At 43.6% G+C, this 20,746-nt stretch overlaps 1 protein-coding gene across 1 annotated transcript in view; it reads left to right on the top strand.

Moving 5' to 3' along the window:
- Positions 1–20,746, top strand: part of NALCN (sodium leak channel, non-selective) — a 3,094,418-nt gene that overhangs the window by 1,096,239 nt on the left and 1,977,433 nt on the right. The gene's annotated exons all lie outside the window — the stretch shown is intronic.

Below are 20,746 nucleotides of genomic sequence, written 5' to 3'. Positions count from 1 at the left end.
CATTCAAACTGGTGTTACATGGACCGTTTGAGACCTGCGGTCTGTGCATTTCTTCGTGGGTGGACATCAGTGTACATAGTTGCCAACATTTGAAAACATATTCCCAGAACACTTTTAGAACGGGCTGCTAAAGATGGAAAGTTCTTGTTTGCGTACCTGTGTGTAATAAAGAGGAACAGTTTCTGTAACAATATTACCCGGGACAGTCTCCAACTTGCCGGGATTATCCCTGCAAAAATGGCACAGTTGGAAACTATAGGCCTCATTTATGAGGCTGTGCGCCACTTTTACGCCAGTGGCGTAAAAAATGCACCTTGTTGCGCCATATTTACAAAGTGACGCATCTAGGTAGATGCGTCACTTTGTAAACCCCTGCGCCACATTATACCTGCGCCAGGTATAATGGATGCTAAGGGGGTGTATTGACGCAAGAAAGGGTTGTAGAAGTGACGCAGTGAAATCTATGAGATTTCACTGCGTCACTTTTAGGACGCCGTTGCGTCAAAATCTTGCACCTGCCTCAAATCAGGCGTAAGACTGACGCAGGCTCTTTCACATGGGGCTTGCTGGAGTTGCGTCACTTTTGTGACACACTCCAGCAATGCGTCACTTTTGCGCTTACAGATACGTCAGAAATACTGACGTATCTGTAACTCCTTGTGACATGATGCGTCATACATTAAATATGACGCATCAGGAATGTCGCAAGGAGTGCGCACTGAGAAGTGACGCATCGCTGCTTTCACTTTGCGATGCGTCATTTCTCATAAATGAGGCCCTATGAGTGCATAATGTGCGGTACTGGTGTGTTTCAGCCATCATGCTGATAATTAAATGTTGTTCCTGGAAAGGCCAATGGCAATCTAGCTTTTGTCCCTGACTGTTATGTTTCAGGTTCCTGCTGTTCAGGACAAAGGCGGCCTAGCTAAACTGGTCTGGTCCTCTGTGTACGAATGTCTGATTTGATGTAATCTACTATTCTGTTTCGGGTCCCAGAGGATTCACTGGGCTTGGTGGGCAAAGTACTGAATTGGGTCATATCTTTCCTTGAGAAAAGAATAGAAATTAATACGGCTGATTAACCACTCACCCAAAGCACTCTTGTTCTTGGCCTTACCACAACCATTGGCACTGGTCCCTCTGCTCTTGAATGCATAAGTCAGTGGCATAACATAATGATGGGGCACCTCTACAAAATGTAAAGAGGGGCCCCTAAGTCTTCAATATCTCACAAATATTCATTGGCATTGAGCAGAATTGCCCCCCCAAAGGGTTTCCTCCCCCTTCACCATAGGGGCCTGTTTTACTCTTGTGGCTTAAGTGTCACACGCCTCAGCAAGCCACTCTCTGCATGGCATATTTGCTTTCTATATGAAGTAAAGCAAATTCAGAAACCAGATCAGTTCACCAAATTTATTTCCAATCTGCTTCTCCTTTTCTGGGTTGCGCTGAATGTCCTATCCCATGGTCTTGGGAGGCCTTCTGACACGGGCACATAAGGCAGGATGTAGTGAACCCGCACCTTGGACTAACTACAAGTCCCCTCTGTTTACTGTACATGTGTGCAGAATCTAGGACTCAGATTATGGGTCAGCTTAAACCTATGCCAGAGGTCGATCCAACGTTGCGTTCTAGTGTCTGAATTTTATCCCAGAAACTTTTTTCTATCTCCATGTTCTTCATATTCATGAGACTCGGGTGTTTTGTTTTGCACATTTTGGGACATTTTGGATGTAACAGGTGTTTTCTAAAATCCGTAATCTGTAGAGATGAACTGGGTGTACTCTAATTTGAGCCCTGGATCCTGGATATTGTGTTACAGACTATTTTTCGTTCAGCCCTCTTGATCCTTTTCAACAGTCTCATCAGAGCGAATAAATGGCATTGCAGAACTCATTTGTGAAGTGACGCCGTTTTCACTGTTGTATCTTGTGTTTTCTCTTTTCTACACCTCTGATGGAACCTGGCAGCACTACATTTCAGGAGGGTGCATATAGTCGAAGGGCAGCTCCTGTATAAAATGGCAGATTCTGGAACTTTCTGTAATCATTTTCTTATCTCTTCCATGGGGTAGTTGCTCCTCTGTGTCCTCTTTGGGCTTTTGATTTTCACTAAGTCTCAGTCAGTCGATCCACTTTATTTGATTAATTAACCCCTTTGGTGCTGATGGCGGCTCCCGGTCGTCATCAGTTATGGTGGGCGGTTGCTAATGACGGCCGGGTTCCGTCATGACCACGCCCGCGATCGGAATCTGCCGCACAGGTGCAGAATTCCAGCCGCAGCCAGGGGGTTAAAATCATAAAAGTACAAAAGACAAACCACAAACATAGGCAATATAACAAATAAATTTGACTTGATAATTAAAATGCACAGACAAGATTTATGTTCACGGAAATAAAAATACTAAAACAAGATCATACCCCTTGTCCCATAAAATTACAATTAAAATTACAACCTTACTTAGGGAGAAAACATCTTTAGGTTTCTTTGTTTCTTTAGCCTCACAGCAGCTGCCAAAAAAGATGAAATATTAAAAATATCCCCAGTAAGTCTCCCAACCCTTCTAAGTGTGGTGCATGCTGGCCATTTTCAAACACACATATCTAATCTCTAATTATACTGTTTTTTGAAAGAGGTGGGTGTCTACATGGTCATCACTCTCCAAGTGCATCAGACCTTAAGGGGGTTTACCAAAGTTACTGACAGTTGGTCACCCCAAAGAGACACAGGTCAGAGTGAACCACAGAGGAATTTGATGATGTATGAATACTGACCCATTTTCTCAACTCAGTACAAAAATGGATGGTTACCTACTCTTTGCATCTCAGAGGAGGTGTGGCCTACTGGCTACAGCTGTCGATTTTGGACTTGGGAATCAGATTTGAATCCTGGCCTCAGCTCAATATGCAGCGATTCTAAGTAAATCCCTTAACATCCATATGTTTATGAAAATATATAATGTAAGGCCTTATATAAGAGTTGGCGGTTTTCATCTGTCAAGGTGGAGGAGGACATTATGTCTTCCACTCTGATGGATAAATGACCGCCATGCTTAGAGATCCCCGACAGACCAGTGGTGTACTCTCTTCCTTAAAATTTTATGTTTATGTTGTTCCCTATTGATCTAGAACACAAGAAATAGAGTGCGCAGTGATGCATGGTTCACCAAATCAGGCATTGATTTTGAGTAAAGATATGTTTATGTTGTTTCCTTGTTTTTTGCAGGTAAAATGCCCAAAATTACCTCAGTGCAGTTACCCAAAGTGTTGGTTTGTATGTGTCTGAAATATACAGTGTGTGTAAGGGTGTAGGACTCGTAGAGAGCGTAAATTATAGGTATCCTTCGTGGTCCTGACAAAAGCCGGTTGACCCTTAGGGACACTTGTGAATCAAACTGAAACATGTCGACCCATGTGGTGCATGGGTTAGAGTTCTAAGTAAAAAGCAAGGTATGCTTCCTCGATTTGGACTGGAAAAAAAAATGTGATGACCTGATGTTCTTCAGAGACACCTCTCTTATTTGTCTGATTCTGTTGTAGAGTGGCCTAATGCCCTTGGGCCATCTTATCACTACAAAAACACCTTCAAAAAAAGGAAACAGAGGGTTCCTAACAACTGGTCCTGAAGACAAAAACAATTAGAAGATTTACAGGACAAGCAGAGAATGATAGTCATGGCATTAAAAACATTAAAATCCTCAAATGTACTTGGATAAAATGCCCAGGGCGTCAAGGACATTGCTTTTTCATTATTTAACAATAAACCCATGCTGTGGATTTTTTTTTTTTAAATGTATCAATTTCTGGCTCGGGTACAAGCCAATGGCCGCATGTCACAATAATATGGAATAACAAGAGGTATTTGAATGGACAGGACCCCCAGCTCCCTCTGTTATTTGCTATTGCCGTTGAACCCTTATCTGGCAATATAATGTAAAATGTGATGGAGACAGTGTTCAATTTATCCCCTGTTATCAGGGAGATTACTGGTGTTGGGGGGCTGCTGGGATTACAAATCAATTGAGGACATTTTTGGATACTCTCCTTGATTCTAGTGACTTAAAGGGTTGAACTTGAGTATCCATTACAATTGCTGGTGGCAGGAATCCGTGAAATATGGAGAGAGCAGGCTGCATAGAGGCACAGAGGTTATATTCAGAGAGAACTAATGCCAGGTGGTCTCTGAGATACAAGATAAGGTAACTGAATGGTTAGGTCTTACCATTTCTCTAGCTGGACAAATAGCCCTCAGAAAAGTGATTAGTCTGCTTAAATTACTTTATTTGTTTATTTATATTGCGATCACTTTGAAAAGAAAATTGTTTAAGCCTCTTGCATATAGTGTGAACTATAGTCTGCCTATCACTATTGGTCAAGACAAACAACATTGTTCAAAAATCATGCACTGGAGTGTACTCTCCTTCATCTGTTGTAAAACAATATGGCCAATAGTGATAGGGCCTTTTGACAGTAGAATCCCCAGAAACATATCCGGGGCATTAAAAATAGTCCTGAAGAAAGACTTGAACCCACAGAGGCCATTTATTCCAAGGCTGAAACATGTCAACTTAATTAAGGGTGTAGTGACACTGTATTCCACAAACACACATAATCTGATTTTATCATACCTTGGGCACCTGCAAATACAGTGATACCTAAGCAACCTTAAGGTACTTTGATCTTTTAGGATCCCATCAGAAAAATATCCAAAGTGCTCACAAAGTGAACCCACCCTGGTTGTAGGGAACAGGGTGAGACCCTATGATGAAGTATGCCACTATTAGAGTAGGTGAGGATCTAGCAAAACCCATGAAGGTCCCTTGTGATTTCTCTTACCCTTTACTCATTGACACTTGTGTATGATGTCAAATAACAAGGGTGTAGGCTGCCTTTTTTTTGTTTACTTTATTTTCCATTTTCTTCATTTCAACAGCATTACACATGTATGTTCGTACATCATTTCGTAGGCAAAAATTGTCTTATCAATACAAAATGAGTGTCCTATGCATTATACAAAGCAATGCGAACAGGCACCAGATGGTAGAACCAACAGCATTAATAATCATATGTTACATTAGGGTTCAATATGTATGCTCCCCGCTCTCAATTATAAAAGAGTTAAGCAAATACACCCCTAGTTTCCCCACAGCAAACACACATGTCGATTTGTCATGCTGACCAAGGTACTCATAAAACCATTGCAAGCGGACGGGCGGAGTCACCCCACTCCCTCCGGGACAATGCCACTTTCCAACTGGGACTCTGATTTCTGCCGTAGGGTCTCAATGTACGATCTGTAGGGTCAAAGGGATATCAAAAAAAGGGAGTGAAGAGGTGGTGCAACTCAGCACCGCGGTGGGCTAATCCTCCTCTTATGAAAGTATGAGTAATCAACAGAGACCACCTGAAAATAAATCAGTAGATATTCCGATGTTGTTGGAATATACTCAGTGTGTTAAAATACCCCTCAAACACCAAAAGAGCCCTTGGTGTCATGCTTCATCATCGGGGTCTTCCCGCCCCCGCTGCGGGACGGGGCAGTGCTGCGACAAGCGACTACGCCGGAGCACCTTTTTTTTGTGAGTGCTATGTGAGTGAAATGAGGTGAGTGTCAGTGGGGTCAGGAGTGATACGAGTGAGAATAAAAAATACCTGGCATAGTGTTAGAAAAAACTATTTAATAGGCACTGGCTGGTATCGTTAAAAAGGGTGAGGCGGAGGGCAAGAACGGGTTACTAGTCTTGCTCTCCTGTGTGGGTCAACATGTTTCGGGGCGACATGCCCCTTCGTCAGGACCGGGTATATAGATCCCCCTGTCACTCACTAATGTGCTCCCACAGATGGAGAGTGTAATGTATTATCAATGTGTATAGATAAACTTTATAGATACACGTGTAAAAGCTAAATCAGAAATTCTGATGATATAAGCCTGTAAGGATAAGAACACAGGTTTTAGAAAGAGCGCGGATCCCAATGCGCTTGACTAATGAGTACCTGTAAGGAAAGAAAATGCAGAAAAAGAAAAACACACTTATAGGCTTTTACATGGCACGCCAGAGGGTCCCTGGGAGGGCCAGGTTGCCAAATGTAGTGATCGTGGAAAGGAATAGACACACATGTATACACACACAACATAGTAGAGCACCAGAAACTAGCAGCGAGATGTATATTCATCAAGATACATACTTTTGAAATGAGGAGGCAATGCCCCATGAGCCAAGCTGGGCGAAGGGTACAGAGGGTCCAACTGTGGGAAGGAATGAAGAAAAGGGGAAAAAAAGCAGAGATTGTATTGCTAGGACCTAGGGTGGCTACATACACTAAGTTGATCAAAGTAGTGAATTCCAGGTCGGTTCCATCGGCTATGCCGTACTTACTCAACCCCAACACCTCAGTGCTTCCTCCTTCGTCAGTGGCTTCCGTGGTAATGGTAAGCCTAGGGCGGGGCGGGTCTTTTTATAGTCTGGCTATAACAGGATGATTGAGCACTGATTGTTTAACTCGATTCCGATGCGAGCATTCGGTCGAGTAGTTATGGCAGGTAACCAGGGTGGCCATTGTTAAGTGTCCGAGGAAGGCTGGGCGGAGGCGCGTTTATTAGATCACTAATAGGGTATGGATGTCCTATTGTAATGTTAGATCGTAGTGGGCAGGTAGTATTGATAGGCAGGTAAAATATACCGTTGTCCGCGCTGATGAGTGTTCCGGCGTCTGAGCCGACACAGCAGCGCATGCGCGGTGAAGCTCTGTCTCGAGTTTTCACTCGGCGCATGCGCGGGGGAGAAGCATTCCTTCGCGCTACTCGGTAATGAAAGATTTGGCTGCATGGGAGGTTCCCTGGTATTTTTTAAAAAAAGGAGGGAGAGAAAGGATAAGCAGCTTTTGTTCATACAGAATAGCTGCAGAACATGGGGAAAATATCTGATTTTTAGTCATTGCAAATGTTATACAACACCATGATATCAATGTATATTCACAAATCCTGATTCACATAGACCAGCCTGCAGGTTATTGGGTTGGCTGGAAAGGAAAAGGAAAAGGATTATTGTACTTTGATTAGACACTGTGTTCATGTCCAGATTCTGCAAGCAAGGGCTCACATGGTACCTGGGTGGGTCATACCCTGAGTTGGGACCAGGGAATGTTGTCGTTCAACCCTGTTAGGTGGGTGCCCAAGCGGTAAACCCAACGTTGTTCCTTAGCAAGAAGGTCCTTGTCACTTCCGTAGGCTTCTATGACTGTCCATTTTAGGTCATCCTCACTGTGACCCATTGTGGCATAGTGGGTGGCCATTCTCGTGGTAGTCTTTTTGCAACGTACGTTGCTGCGATGTTCACCCATCCGTATTTTGACAGGCCTTGTGGTCATGCCTACATATTCTTTCTTACACGGGCAGGTGATCAGATAGACCAAGTTCCTGCGTGTACTTGCAAGATGCGCATGAGCCACACGGATGGTGCCCGCCAATAGTTGAAAGTTTTGAGGGTCCATCGTTTGTGAGTTGTTTTGGTCTTGTGTGGACCAGCAAATCCTTCAGGTTCTTACCTCGCCTGTGTGCAAACATGGGTTTTGGGAAATCTAGTTTCCCGCAATTTAGTATTCTCCAGTGTCTATTCACAATCTTTGTGATTTGGTTCGAATTGGTGTTGTATGTTGTGACACAAATAGGGCGTTGGTCTTGTTCCTTTTCTGCTGTGGGTTCTAATAAGGCATCCCTGTTGTTATTTCGTGCTCTCTTGAAACCCTTATTGACCACCTTACTTGGATAGTTTCTGCTACTGAGCTTCGTTTTCAAGTCAGCTGCTTGGGTCTTAAAGTCTTGAATAGCGCTGCAATTACGCCTAAGGCGGAGGAATTGTCCGTAGGGTAAATTGTCGCGTAGATGTCGTGGATGGAAACTGCTATATAGCAACAGACTGTTTTTAGCTGTAGGTTTGAAGTGAGTGCATGTTTCCAAATTGCCATTAGAGGGGTAGATATTGAGATCAAGGAAAACTAGGTTCTCCTTAGAGGCTGAGTGGGTGAACTTGAGGAACCGGTCTTGTTGGTTCAGCCAAGTCATAAATTGGACAACAGAGTCTTGTTCACCCCTCCAGATGACTAAGACGTCATCTATGTATCTTTTCCATGCGACCACATGGTTCTTGTAAGGGTTCTGGTCGTTCAGGATTCTGGTGGTTTCGAGGTGGTGCACATAGAGCCCAGCTAGGCTCGGCGCACAGGTGCTGCCCATGCTCGTGCCGTGTTTTTGTAGATAGTATGTATTTTCATACATGAAATTTTTTTTCTTCAGGGTCATGGAAATGCATTCAAGGACCACCTGTCTCGGGGTGTGGTAAACCCAAGGGGTAGAGAACAGAACTTCCTCAATTATTTCCAAAGTCTCTTGATGGGGGAGACTCGTGTAGAGACTCTCTACGTCCAGACCTAAGAGGAGGTCTTGTTCAGGGTCAAAAGATATTTCTTTGACCAACTGTAGGACTGCTTTTGTGTCCTTTAGATAGGTACTCGTCCTTTGCACTATCGGTCTTAGGAAGGCATCAGCAAATTTTGATAAGGGTTCAAGAATTGACTGTATCCCAGATACTATAGGACGTCCCGGTGGATAGGGGGCGTCCTTATGAATCTTGGGAATGGTATAGAAATAAGGAGTTTTTGGATTTTTTTGAATCAGAAAATCACTTTCTTGTTTTGTTAGCCAATCGTGTGCCATTGCTTCTTCAATCATAATGAGGATACAGATCCTAACTTCTTCAGTCAGGTCTTCCCTTAGTATTTGATAATTGCGTCTGTCTTCAAGTAATTTCCTGCACTCTCTATCGTAATTGGTATATGTTTGTATCACCGTAGCCCCGCCTTTGTCGGCTGGCTTAATTACAATAGTTTCATTATTTGCGAGTTCGTGAAGTGCTGTTCTCTCAGATCTGGAGGTGTTGTTAAAGATATCCCCAACGTCCGTGGATAGCTTTTCCAGATCTGCCATGACCGCCTTTTCGAAGGCTAACAGTTCAACTGTGAACGTTGAGTCTGGAGGTGTGAAAGAGGATTTGTTTTTTAGGCCTGTATCTGATTGGACGTTTGTTTCATTGTTTGAGTCCTGAAAAAAAGCTTTTAGCTTAAGTTTTCGCATAAACTCTTTCATCTCTTAGCAGAGTTTGAATTTGTCCATTTTGTGAGTAGGAACAAAACCCAAGCCCTTACTTAGGACATTCTCCTGGGCTTCCGTTAGTAAGTGGTCTGACAAATTCACCACTAGGTTCCTCGACTGGTCGACGCTGTTTGGCTCCGGGTTGATACACCTAAGGGTGTCACTGTCTGTTGATTCCAGTGGACCTGTGTACCTTTCAGATTGCGGCCCTTTCTTGTTCCTTGGCGCTGGCCTAAAAAAGGCGGTTGGCCATAGTGGTTGAAAGGGGGCATTTGTTGGTCCCATGGTTGGAATTGATTCCCCATGAAGGCAGGCCCTGGTGGGTATTGCATGAAACCTGGAGGTCCTTGCATGAAGGGAGGTGGTCCTTGATAGGGGCCCCAACCTCTCCCTCCCCGTGGGTAGCCTTTGCCAAAGAATTGTGTCCCTCCTCGTGTGCTCTTGTTGCTGTTCCTACTGGAGTTTGATCCGTTGGAACTTGTATCAGAAAAGTCAGTGTCTTGGTCGTTGTTCTGATTTTTGGACACATGATCTTTTTTGATGTAGGGGTATATGCGTTCATGCGTAAAGTTTTCTGTATCTTTTTTGTGTTTTTTATACTTGTTCTTTTTTTAGGGTACATTCAAATTCCGTCATTTCTTGATTTAGTTCCTCCAGTCTTTTTTTCAGAGCGGTCGGGGATAGGTAACTTTTTATCTTCACTTCTAACTGGGTTATCTCTATTTTAAGTTCTTGTGTTAGTTTTGTCGCAGTTTTTACTATGAGGACTAGCCAGTCCCTAGTACACCTCCAGCCTATTAGAGACCAATCCCTCTTGAATTCCAAATCATGCTTGAAGATAAACGGTTCGTTTTTCACTATTAGGCCAGGAGGGGCCGTTTTTGATTTCAAATACTCGGACATGAGAAGCCCGTGCAGAGCTGTCTTTATTTGTGTTCTCCTAAGGGCAGCCAACTCGTCCCAGTCGCCTTCATTGATGCCTGGTTCTGTGTTGCTCAGCCCTTCGAATGGGCGTAGGGTTGCTAGGATCCTATCGACTTTCTCATCGTCAAATGCGAGGCCTCCAGCTTCCTCCATCCTAGCTAGTAAGATGTGTATATACTAGGTGTGTGTGTAATTCGTTGTGACTATGTGTATAGGGAAGAAGTGATAAGAAAAAGGTAAGAATAGTAGAGAAAACCAAGTTGGCTCTTCTACTGAAGTCCAGAAATTCCGGTCAACTCTAATTGGAGCAAAAAAACTCCCACAGCTGCACGCTGTCTCAAGACTAAGGGATATCAAAAAAAGGGAGTGAAGAGGTGGTGCAACTCAGCACCGCGGTGGGCTAATCCTCCTCTTATGAAAGTATGAGTAATCAACAGAGACCACCTGAAAATAAATCAGTAGATATTCCGATGTTGTTGGAATATACTCAGTGTGTTAAAATACCCCTCACACACCAAAAGGGCCCTTGGTGTCATGCTTCATCATCGGGGTCTTCCCGCTGCGGGACGGGGCAGTGCTGCGACAAGCGACTACGCCGGAGCACCTTTTTTTTGTGAGTGCTATGTGAGTGAAATGAGGTGAGTGTCAGTGGGGTCAGGAGTGATACGAGTGAGAATACGAGTGAGGCCTAAAAAACAAATCCTCTTTCACACCTCCAGACTCAACGTTACCAGTTGAACTGTTAGCCTTCGAAAAGGCGGTCATGGCAGATCTGGAAAAGCTATCCACGGACGTTGGGGATATCTTTAACAACACCTCCATATCTGAGAGAACAGCACTTCACGAACTCGCAAATAATGAAACTATTGTAATTAAGCCAGCCGACAAAGGCGGGGCTACGTTGATACAAACATATACCAATTACGATAGAGAGTGCAGGAAATTACTTGAAGACAGACGCAATTATCAAAAACTAAGGGAAGACCCGACTGAAGAAGTTAGGATCTGTATCCTCATTATGATTGAAGAAGCAATGGCACACGATTGGCTACCAAAACAAGAGAGTGATTTTCGGATTCCCAAAAATCCAAAAACTCCTTATTTCTATACCATTCCCAAGATTCATAAGGACGCCCCCTATCCACCGGGACGTCCTATAGTATCTGGGATACAGTCAATTCTTGAACCCTTATCAAAATTTGCCGATGCCTTCCTAAGACCGATAGTGCAAAGGACGAGTACCTATCTAAAGGACACAAAAGCAGTCCTACAGTTGGTCAAAGAAATATCTTTTGACCCTGAACAAGACCTCCTCTTAGGTCTGGACGTAGAGAGTCTCTACACGAGTCTCCCCCATCAAGAGACTTTGGAAATAATTGAGGAAGTTCTGTTCTCTACCCCTTGGGTTTACCACACCCCGAGACAGGTGGTCCTTGAATGCATTTCCATGACCCTGAAGAAAAAAATGTTCATGTATGAAAATACATACTATCTACAAAAACACGGCACGAGCATGGGCAGCACCTGTGCGCCGAGCCTAGCTGGGCTCTATGTGCACCACCTCGAAACCACCAGAATCCTGAACGACCAGAACCCTTACAAGAACCATGTGGTCGCATGGAAAAGATACATAGATGACGTCTTAGTCATCTGGAGGGGTGATCAAGACTCTGTTGTCCAATTTATGACTTGGCTGAACCAACAAGACCGGTTCCTCAAGTTCACCCACTCAGCCTCTAAGGAGAACCTAGTTTTCCTTGATCTCAATATCTACCCCTCTAATGGCAATTTGGAAACATGCACTCACTTCAAACCTACGGCTAAAAACAGTCTGTTGCTATATAGCAGTTTCCATCCACGACATCTACGCGACAATTTACCCTACGGACAATTCCTCCGCCTTAGGCGTAATTGCAGCGCTATTCAAGACTTTAAGACCCAAGCAGCTGACTTGAAAACGAAGCTCAGTAGCAGAAACTATCCAAGTAAGGTGGTCAATAAGGGTTTCAAGAGAGCACGAAATAACAACAGGGATGCCTTATTAGAACCCACAGCAGAAAAGGAACAAGACCAACGCCCTATTTGTGTCACAACATACAACACCAATTCGAACCAAATCACAAAGATTGTGAATAGACACTGGAGAATACTAAATTGCGGGAAACTAGATTTCCCAAAACCCATGTTTGCACACAGGCGAGGTAAGAACCTGAAGGATTTGCTGGTCCACACAAGACCAAAACAACTCACAAACGATGGACCCTCAAAACTTTCAACTATTGGCGGGCACCATCTGTGTGGCTCATGCGCATCTTGCAAGTACACGCAGAAAAGTCGGAATATTACTTTTTCCAACCAGTCTACATGGGAACAACGTTCCTTTACTAACTGTAACAGCCGGAACTTGGTCTATCTGATCACCTGCCCGTGTAAGAAAGAATATGTAGGCATGACCACAAGGCCTGTCAAAATACGGATGGGTGAACATCGCAGCAACGTACGTTGCAAAAAGACTACCACGAGAATGGCCACCCACTATGCCACAAAGGGTCACAGTGTGGATGACCTAAAATGGACAGTCATAGAAGCCTACGGAAGTGACAAGGACCTTCTTGCTAAGGAACAACGTTGGGTTTACCGCTTGGGCACCCACCTAACAGGGTTGAACGACGACATTCCCTGGTCCCAACTCAGGGTATGATCCACCCAGGTACCATGTGAGCCCTTACTTGCAGAATCTGGACATGAACACAGTGTCTAATCAAAGTACAATAATCCTTTTCCTTTTCCTTTCCAGCCAACCCAATAACCTGCAGGCTGGTCTATGTGAATCAGGATTTGTGAATATACATTGATATCATGGTGTTGTATAACATTTGCAATGACTAAAAATCAGATATTTTCCCCATGTTCTGCAGCTATTCTGTATGAACAAAAGCTGCTTATCCTTTCTCTCCCTCCTTTTTAAAAAAAATACCAGGGAACCTCCCATGCAGCCAAATCTTTCATTACCGAGTAGCGCGAAGGAATGCTTCTCCCCCGCGCATGCGCCGAGTGAAAACTCGAGACAGAGCTTCACCGCGCATGCGCTGCTGTGTCGGCTCAGACGCCGGAACACTCATCAGCGCGGACAACGGTATATTTTACCTGCCTATCAATACTACCTGCCCACTACGATCTAACATTACAATAGGACATCCATACCCTATTAGTGATCTAATAAACGCGCCTCCGCCCAGCCTTCCTCGGACACTTAACAATGGCCACCCTGGTTACCTGCCATAACTACTCGACCGAACGCTCGCATCGGAATCGAGTTAAACAATCAGTGCTCAATCATCCTGTTATAGCCAGACTATAAAAAGACCCGCCCCGCCCTAGGCTTACCATTACCACGGAAGCCACTGACGAAGGAGGAAGCACTGAGGTGTTGGGGTTGAGTAAGTACGGCATAGCCGATGGAACCGACCTGGAATTCACTACTTTGATCAACTTAGTGTATGTAGCCACCCTAGGTCCTAGCAATACAATCTCTGCTTTTTTTCCCCTTTTCTTCATTCCTTCCCACAGTTGGACCCTCTGTACCCTTCGCCCAGCTTGGCTCATGGGGCATTGCCTCCTCATTTCAAAAGTATGTATCTTGATGAATATACATCTCGCTGCTAGTTTCTGGTGCTCTACTATGTTGTGTGTGTATACATGTGTGTCTATTCCTTTCCACGATCACTACATTTGGCAACCTGGCCCTCCCAGGGACCCTCTGGCGTGCCATGTAAAAGCCTATAAGTGTGTTTTTCTTTTTCTGCATTTTCTTTCCTTACAGGTACTCATTAGTCAAGCGCATTGGGATCCGCGCTCTTTCTAAAACCTGTGTTCTTATCCTTACAGGCTTATATCATCAGAATTTCTGATTTAGCTTTTACACGTGTATCTATAAAGTTTATCTATACACATTGACAATACATTACACTCTCCATCTGTGGGAGCACATTAGTGAGTGACAGGGGGATCTATATACCCGGTCCTGACGAAGGGGCATGTCGCCCCGAAACATGTTGACCCACACAGGAGAGCAAGACTAGTAACCCGTTCTTGCCCTCCGCCTCACCCTTTTTAACGATACCAGCCAGTGCCTAATAAATAGTTTTTTCTAACACTAGGCCAGGTATTTTTTATTCTCACTCGTATCACTCCTGACCCCACTGACACTCACCTCATTTCACTCACATAGCACTCACAAAAAAAAGGTGCTCCGGCGTAGTCGCTTGTCGCAGCACTGCCCCGTCCCGCAGCGGGGGCGGGAAGACCCCGATGATGAAGCATGACACCAAGGGCCCTTTTGGTGTGTGAGGGGTATTTTAACACACTGAGTATATTCCAACAACATCGGAATATCTACTGATTTATTTTCAGGTGGTCTCTGTCGATCTGTAGGGTCCCCAGATGTCTTTGGGGAGGGATGTACTGGGCATCATACTTGCATAGAGTTCTCTATTTACATTGCAATAGGCGAAACTGTGTAGCCAACTCTGGGTATTTGGGACAGTCTTCCATCCCCAATACAGGGCCACCTCACGCTTTGCTAATAAAAGACCCAGTACAGCGAACCTACGGATTTTTGGGGGGAAGTCAACGGTGTATCCCAACAGGGCAACTTCTGGAATTGGAGTCAAAGGGATGTTCAATATCTGCCCTAGCAAGCGGTGTACCTGTACCCGGGGTGTAGGCTGCCTTTTGTAGTTATAGTGTAATTTAGGGAAACCTATCTTGTTCCCATAAAATCTCTCTCTCCTACCTGGACAAAAAACCTATTTTTTTCTGGGGATTTGTATATTGTGGCATAGAACAGTGCAAACCACTGGGTATCAGGCTAACTTCTTTCACATTTGTTTGGCTAATATTAATTATAATCTCAACATGCAATACCACAAAGCTGGAATTCTGAAAACTAACATGTAATGAATATTTTTCCTCAAGCAAATTAAACAGAACGTCCCAGAGGGGGAACTTGTGCCGGAAGGTGGAACCTACGGTATAGCTGGTAATGCCCTCATTACTAACCTCTCCAAGGAGCCCTTAACCACTTGGATGCTAAGGGGTGTGCAATAAGGACCATTGAATTTCCATTGAAATCAATGGAAACTCCATGACGAGTTACCCTTGTCATTAGCACTGAAGGGGTTAATGACTGTTAAATGAGTCCCCAATGCTATAGCAAGGTTAATACCTGGCCCACACAGTTTTAGCCATGCCGCAAAACAATGGAATTCCCTACAAGAAGGAAAATTGGTGAAAGATGAAGATTGTATCAACCATAGTTATCCGCAACCATTTTGACAGCTGATTAATGAAGATTCAAACATGCAGATAAATAGTAATTTCTACTGATGAATGTATGACAGTGGCAAATATGTTAAATTTATGATGAAGTGCGGATTGATGTTGGCCTTCAAACCAAGGAGAAATATTGAGCAACTAAGTGAATATAATTGTGATATAGTGGTGGAGACTGCATTTCTGCTTTTGGCACAGAAGACATATTACTATAAAGGGGTGGATGGAGTAATCGATATACTTTGGAAGAAGTGATCAGATTGAGAAGCTATTTAACCCTTTGTGGAGTGTTTGAGATTATATTCATAATCAGTGATGCTGCCCAAGTTATTTAAAAAAAGTATCTCAGTCTACCGTAGAGTTACATACGATAGCTCTATTGGACCAAAAGTCAAAGTTATTTTTTTGTTCAAATGAATGGATGGAGAACATGCATTCAAACAGCATCCCAAACTTGGTACCCATGGGCTACTTACCTGCCTCCAATTGTTTAGCTCTGTATCCAATAGCAAAGACATTGTCTAAGAATGATGATCTTCTTCTTTATGTTTTCCTTTTGATCTTTGCTGGATTATACTGAAGTGACTCTAAAACGGAAGTTGACATTTCTGATCTGAATATGTGATGTTAATAATGAAATCATTAATTATTAAAAATTCTAAAATTGCAATTTTAGATAAAATCTTAACTTGAATGTCTCTGAATATTTCATGGAGAGCTTGGGGTGGTTTCTCAGTTTGTTTATGTGGGCATCCAGCTAACTGCAAGCATGTGTGTCACCACCAATGATTGCGCAACAAGTTCAGTGAACATCTGGGAAATTTAGTGACCTTTAGCTGTACAGAGATGTATTGGACTGTTTCTTATACACTTCATAACGGCCAACAAGGTGGAAGTAGACCCTATGGTGTGCAATTCGCCAAGATGTGGCACTTAAAAGTGAGTATAACACAGGATCATATTGAGGGGTATGTCCTAACAAGGTTTACAGTAATATTTTCCTTCAAGCAATCAACCTGGGGCATAATGTTTGGCAGTTTTATTTGATACTTGAAACGTATATCTGAAATTGTTGAATGAAAGCGTGCCAATCTTCTATCTCATATCATCAAAAAGCGATTTATGGAAATAATCTTCTAAATTAGCATTGTAAAGGCAGGTATATATGGATGGCATGCTTGAATTCTTTTCAGGGAAATGTAATTATATAGGTCATATTCCAGTCCTGCATTTGTTTGCCCATTTTATCACTCTGGACAGAGACCAGCCCAATGCAAATCAGCCTTGGCCCTGCCCTATTAGGGGCAGTCCAGTGTGAACTGCCGGCCCCTTTGACGTCGAAGAACAAGCAATACCAACAGTTTTTTGCCTTTTTGGGCCACATCAGTGAACTACAACTTGAGTCCAATGTCACAGTGAGCACAGCATGCCTAGGCCTGCCCCTTACACATGGGGTATTCACATAGAAAAATTAAACAGTAATGGGTATAATGATTTAACTATTCTCAATCAACCGTAGTCACTTGGTCACAGTTGCCTACTATGGCACTCCAGACAGAGGCCAATCATACAAATCAGACTTGATCTGGCTCCAGTAGGAAAAGTACTGCACAAACTGACAAGCCCCCCTCTAAATGGAAATGCTGGGGATCAGGAGCACAGTGAGCACAGCACATCTAGGCAAATCTATCACAATTAGGGCGTTTCACTCAGATATATAAAACAAATTGAAAGGAGGAATGATTACATTTTTCTCAGCCACTTGTAATTACTCAGAGCCCTATTCCAATCAATCATTTATTGCTATTTTCCAATATGCTACAGAAGGGTAATTCACAAATTATGGGTTGGAATTATTTCAAAACTTAAAACCGATCAATTGTACGTGGGATGAGAAAAGTCACTAACGTATTTGTATAACTATGTCTAAAGCAGTATGAAAGGAAATGCATCATAGTTAAAAATATTCTTTGAAAATATTTTGTTTCTTGGCTTGCCCTGGATTTTTAAGCCCTTGTTGAAGAAACAGACTCATCGACAGAGCCCACGGGAATACAACTGGGGGAGGCATCTATTAGATCTGAAGCCGGGTTTTTTGTTTGTCTACAGTATGACAATTAGTGTTGTGGGCCCTGGGCCCACATGCTAATCGAATGATGACACAGACACCATATGTATAGGTGGTTAACTGGCTCAGGGCACATGCACCCAGCCCCTTTTATTAGCAGGGTCACCTGACCGGTGACGCTTGTGATGGGTAGGTGAACAGTGTGGGTGTAATACAAAGCGGAACTCTAGAACGTGTCCAGCAGGACACTACAGACAAGTGCCCCTTGCAGCTGTGAAAGTCTACATTTGAAGTATAACCTTACCTCCTAAACCAGTGTGCAGCCTAACAGAGGCTTATCAAATACTATTGACATGCACACAATACCATCCCCACTTGACTGACGAAGAGTTGTATTGTAGTCTCTTGACAAGGGTCCCTAATAAGATGAGCACTCAACTGATTAAATCTGAGGATACATTTAGACATAACCCCACAGGTCTGCACACTCAATGGCAGGCCTGTGTGTGTCTGCTCTAAATCAAAGGTGTGGCAGTCTGAACACCATTTTCTGCTTTATTGTTCTTCTTTCTCCAAAACATGCCTCTCCAGTTTCAGGTTGGAGCACTCACGCTGGTTTCCCTGCTGGGATATGTGCAAAACGTACCGGCAGCAACCAGAAAACTTGCAGCCATAATGCTGCTGGTAGCGATCTGTTGGGGTCGCAAACGCAAGCCGCGCAGTAATGACTGGCAGCCGCGGCCGGCAGTGGGAGTACCTGCAGGGCGGTGACGTGGGGAGGGGGAGGGGCAGGGTGAGGGTAGTAATGTATGGATTACGGAGCTTCCCAGGTAAGTAAACATTTACATAAATAAAACGAATTTCGTTGAGTGCACTGTATCCCTAAATGCGATGCAGTGTGCGCAACGAAATTCGTTTAATTTATTTAAATGTTTACTTAGCTGAAATACCTTACTTACCTGAAAGCGATGTTAGCGACTGTTTCCAGTCGCTAACATCTTGGCACGCCCACTTTGCATGTCATTAGTGATAAATATCTCTGACATGCAAAGCGGGGCCCAAGATGGTCGCTATCTCCTACTAGCTGTCGCTAACTGGTGTTGGCGACAGCTAGGTAATAGGGAGATAATTTTATCTCCGCTTTCTTCGCTTTTAAAGCCAAAAAAGCAGAGATAAACCCCCTTGATAATATGCCCCGTAATGCCTTATTTTCAAGTCAAAAATTGGAGTAGGAGATATTTACTGCAACTAGCAAATATCCCACCTGGGGGAATGGTGGGGCATATTATCAAGGGATTAATCTCTGCTTTTTTGGCTTTAAAAGCCAAGAAAGCGGAGATAAAATTATCTCCCTATTACCTAGCTGTCGCTAACACCAGTTAGCGACAGCTAGTAGGAGATAACGACCATCTTGGGCCCCGCTTTGCATGTCAGAGATATTTATCACTAATGACATGCAAAGTGGGCGTGCCAAGATGTAAGCGACTGGAAACAGTCGCTAACATCGCTATCTCCTATTACCAACTTTTGGAGATATTCGCGCTAAGCGTGAATATCTCCAAAAGCTAACACCTGCCCCGAGCAGTTCTTAGCCATGTTATCCAATGGGAGGTGGATAACATGGCTAAGAGCATTAGCTCGGTAATGCATGAATATCGCTGACTTTACAGCGATATTCATGCATTTCGGACGATTTTTATCGCTTAGGAGATAAACCTTGATAATAGCAAGGCTCCTAAGCGATAAAAATCGCCGCAACACGGCGATAAAATTATTGCCGCTAAGCCAACATAGCGATAATTATCGCTAGTTGTTGGCAATATGCCCCGGTATTTCCTGGTTATGGTAAATACCGCACCCTTTTCCAATCAATGTGGAACATTTGTGTCTTAGAAGCAGAGTTACAAAGCTTTTTTGAACCTAAAAAGTATACTCCTGCTTAAAAAAGTTCGAATATGCCTACATTATGCATGACTCAATAAAATATGTGTAACTGACATGCAAAAGTGTACCATACATTTGCAAAATGGAAATAAGCTAGAATACATTATGCACAAGTTAAACACCAATTTATTTGGGAAAAGCAAATGCGATATAACTAATGAAGCCACCGACAAAATAGAGCAATTTGGGCCATGCTGTAATAGGTTCTCATGGTACTAACGCAGATTTTGGTTTAAATAGCGAATAACGTGTAAACAGTATTTCTGTGTCTTTGTCTGCATTTAAGGGTGCAGAATGAGCACAAGCATTTTGCCACTGTTTACAGCAAAAGATTCCCATACTTAAATGTATTACATATCAAATTTCGTAAGAGTATATTGACTTTACTCACAGCAAGCATTGCCATAGCCAATAGATCTGGTTTTAGCAAGCTGGTCCGGCTGCTACATTTTTACATTCCTTGGGGCAGATTTATGAAGGCCTTGCGCCGCCGGTGCGTCACTTTATTTGATGCAATGGCGGCGCAAACAATGCGCCCTATTTACAACGTGACGCATCTAGGAGATGCGTCACGTTGTAAAGCCCTGCGCCATAAGGAGGCGTTCCTGCGCAGGGGGGGCGTTCCTGCGCAGGAACGCCTCCTAAAAGTGGCTGAGTGAAATCTATAAGATTTCACTCAGTCACTTTCAGGACAATGCTGCGTCAAAACCCTGCGCCTGCTTGAAGCAGGCGTAGGTCTTGATGCAGCATTGTGGAGATGGGGCACACTCGAGCCTTGCTGGAGCTGGGTCGCGCTTGCGACGCAGCTCCAGCAATGCGCCACCTTTACGACACAGATGCGTCACGCCTCTGTGCCGTTTTTGCCCCATGGTGCGCCGCATTGTAAATGCGGCGCACCATGGGTGGCGGAGCAGCGGCGCAGGATGACTGGCGCATCCCTGGGGATGCGCCAGTCTTCATAAATCTGCCCCCTCCATTGTAAACATATGCCACAAAAACAAAAAAAGCGAAAAAGCGTCACCTAAATGTGAAAGCTTATGTTTGCAGTAACATTTTTAAAGGTAAAAATGTTGAGCATTGAGGCTGTTTTACTAGTGATAATTTGTAAATAACAAGCTATTTTCAGTTGCGCCATGATCGTTATTGTCATTATTACCAGTAGTTGTAGTAGTAGTATTACTGCTATTATTATTTGTGACGGGGAGACAAGAATACATCGCCGTCTCACCAAGCACTCACATCACAGGAGCTATAATGTTTAAGTGCCCCATAAGCACTTTATAAACATTAACTTTAAAAAGGAGTGGAAGAAAATAAAAAGATGATATT

This window comes from Lissotriton helveticus, chromosome 8 (genome assembly GCF_964261635.1).
Source record: "Lissotriton helveticus chromosome 8, aLisHel1.1, whole genome shotgun sequence".
Lineage (NCBI taxonomy): Eukaryota > Metazoa > Chordata > Amphibia > Caudata > Salamandridae > Lissotriton > Lissotriton helveticus.
Note: the sequence above shows the minus strand (reverse complement) of the source record. Positions and strands in the feature narration are given on the sequence as shown.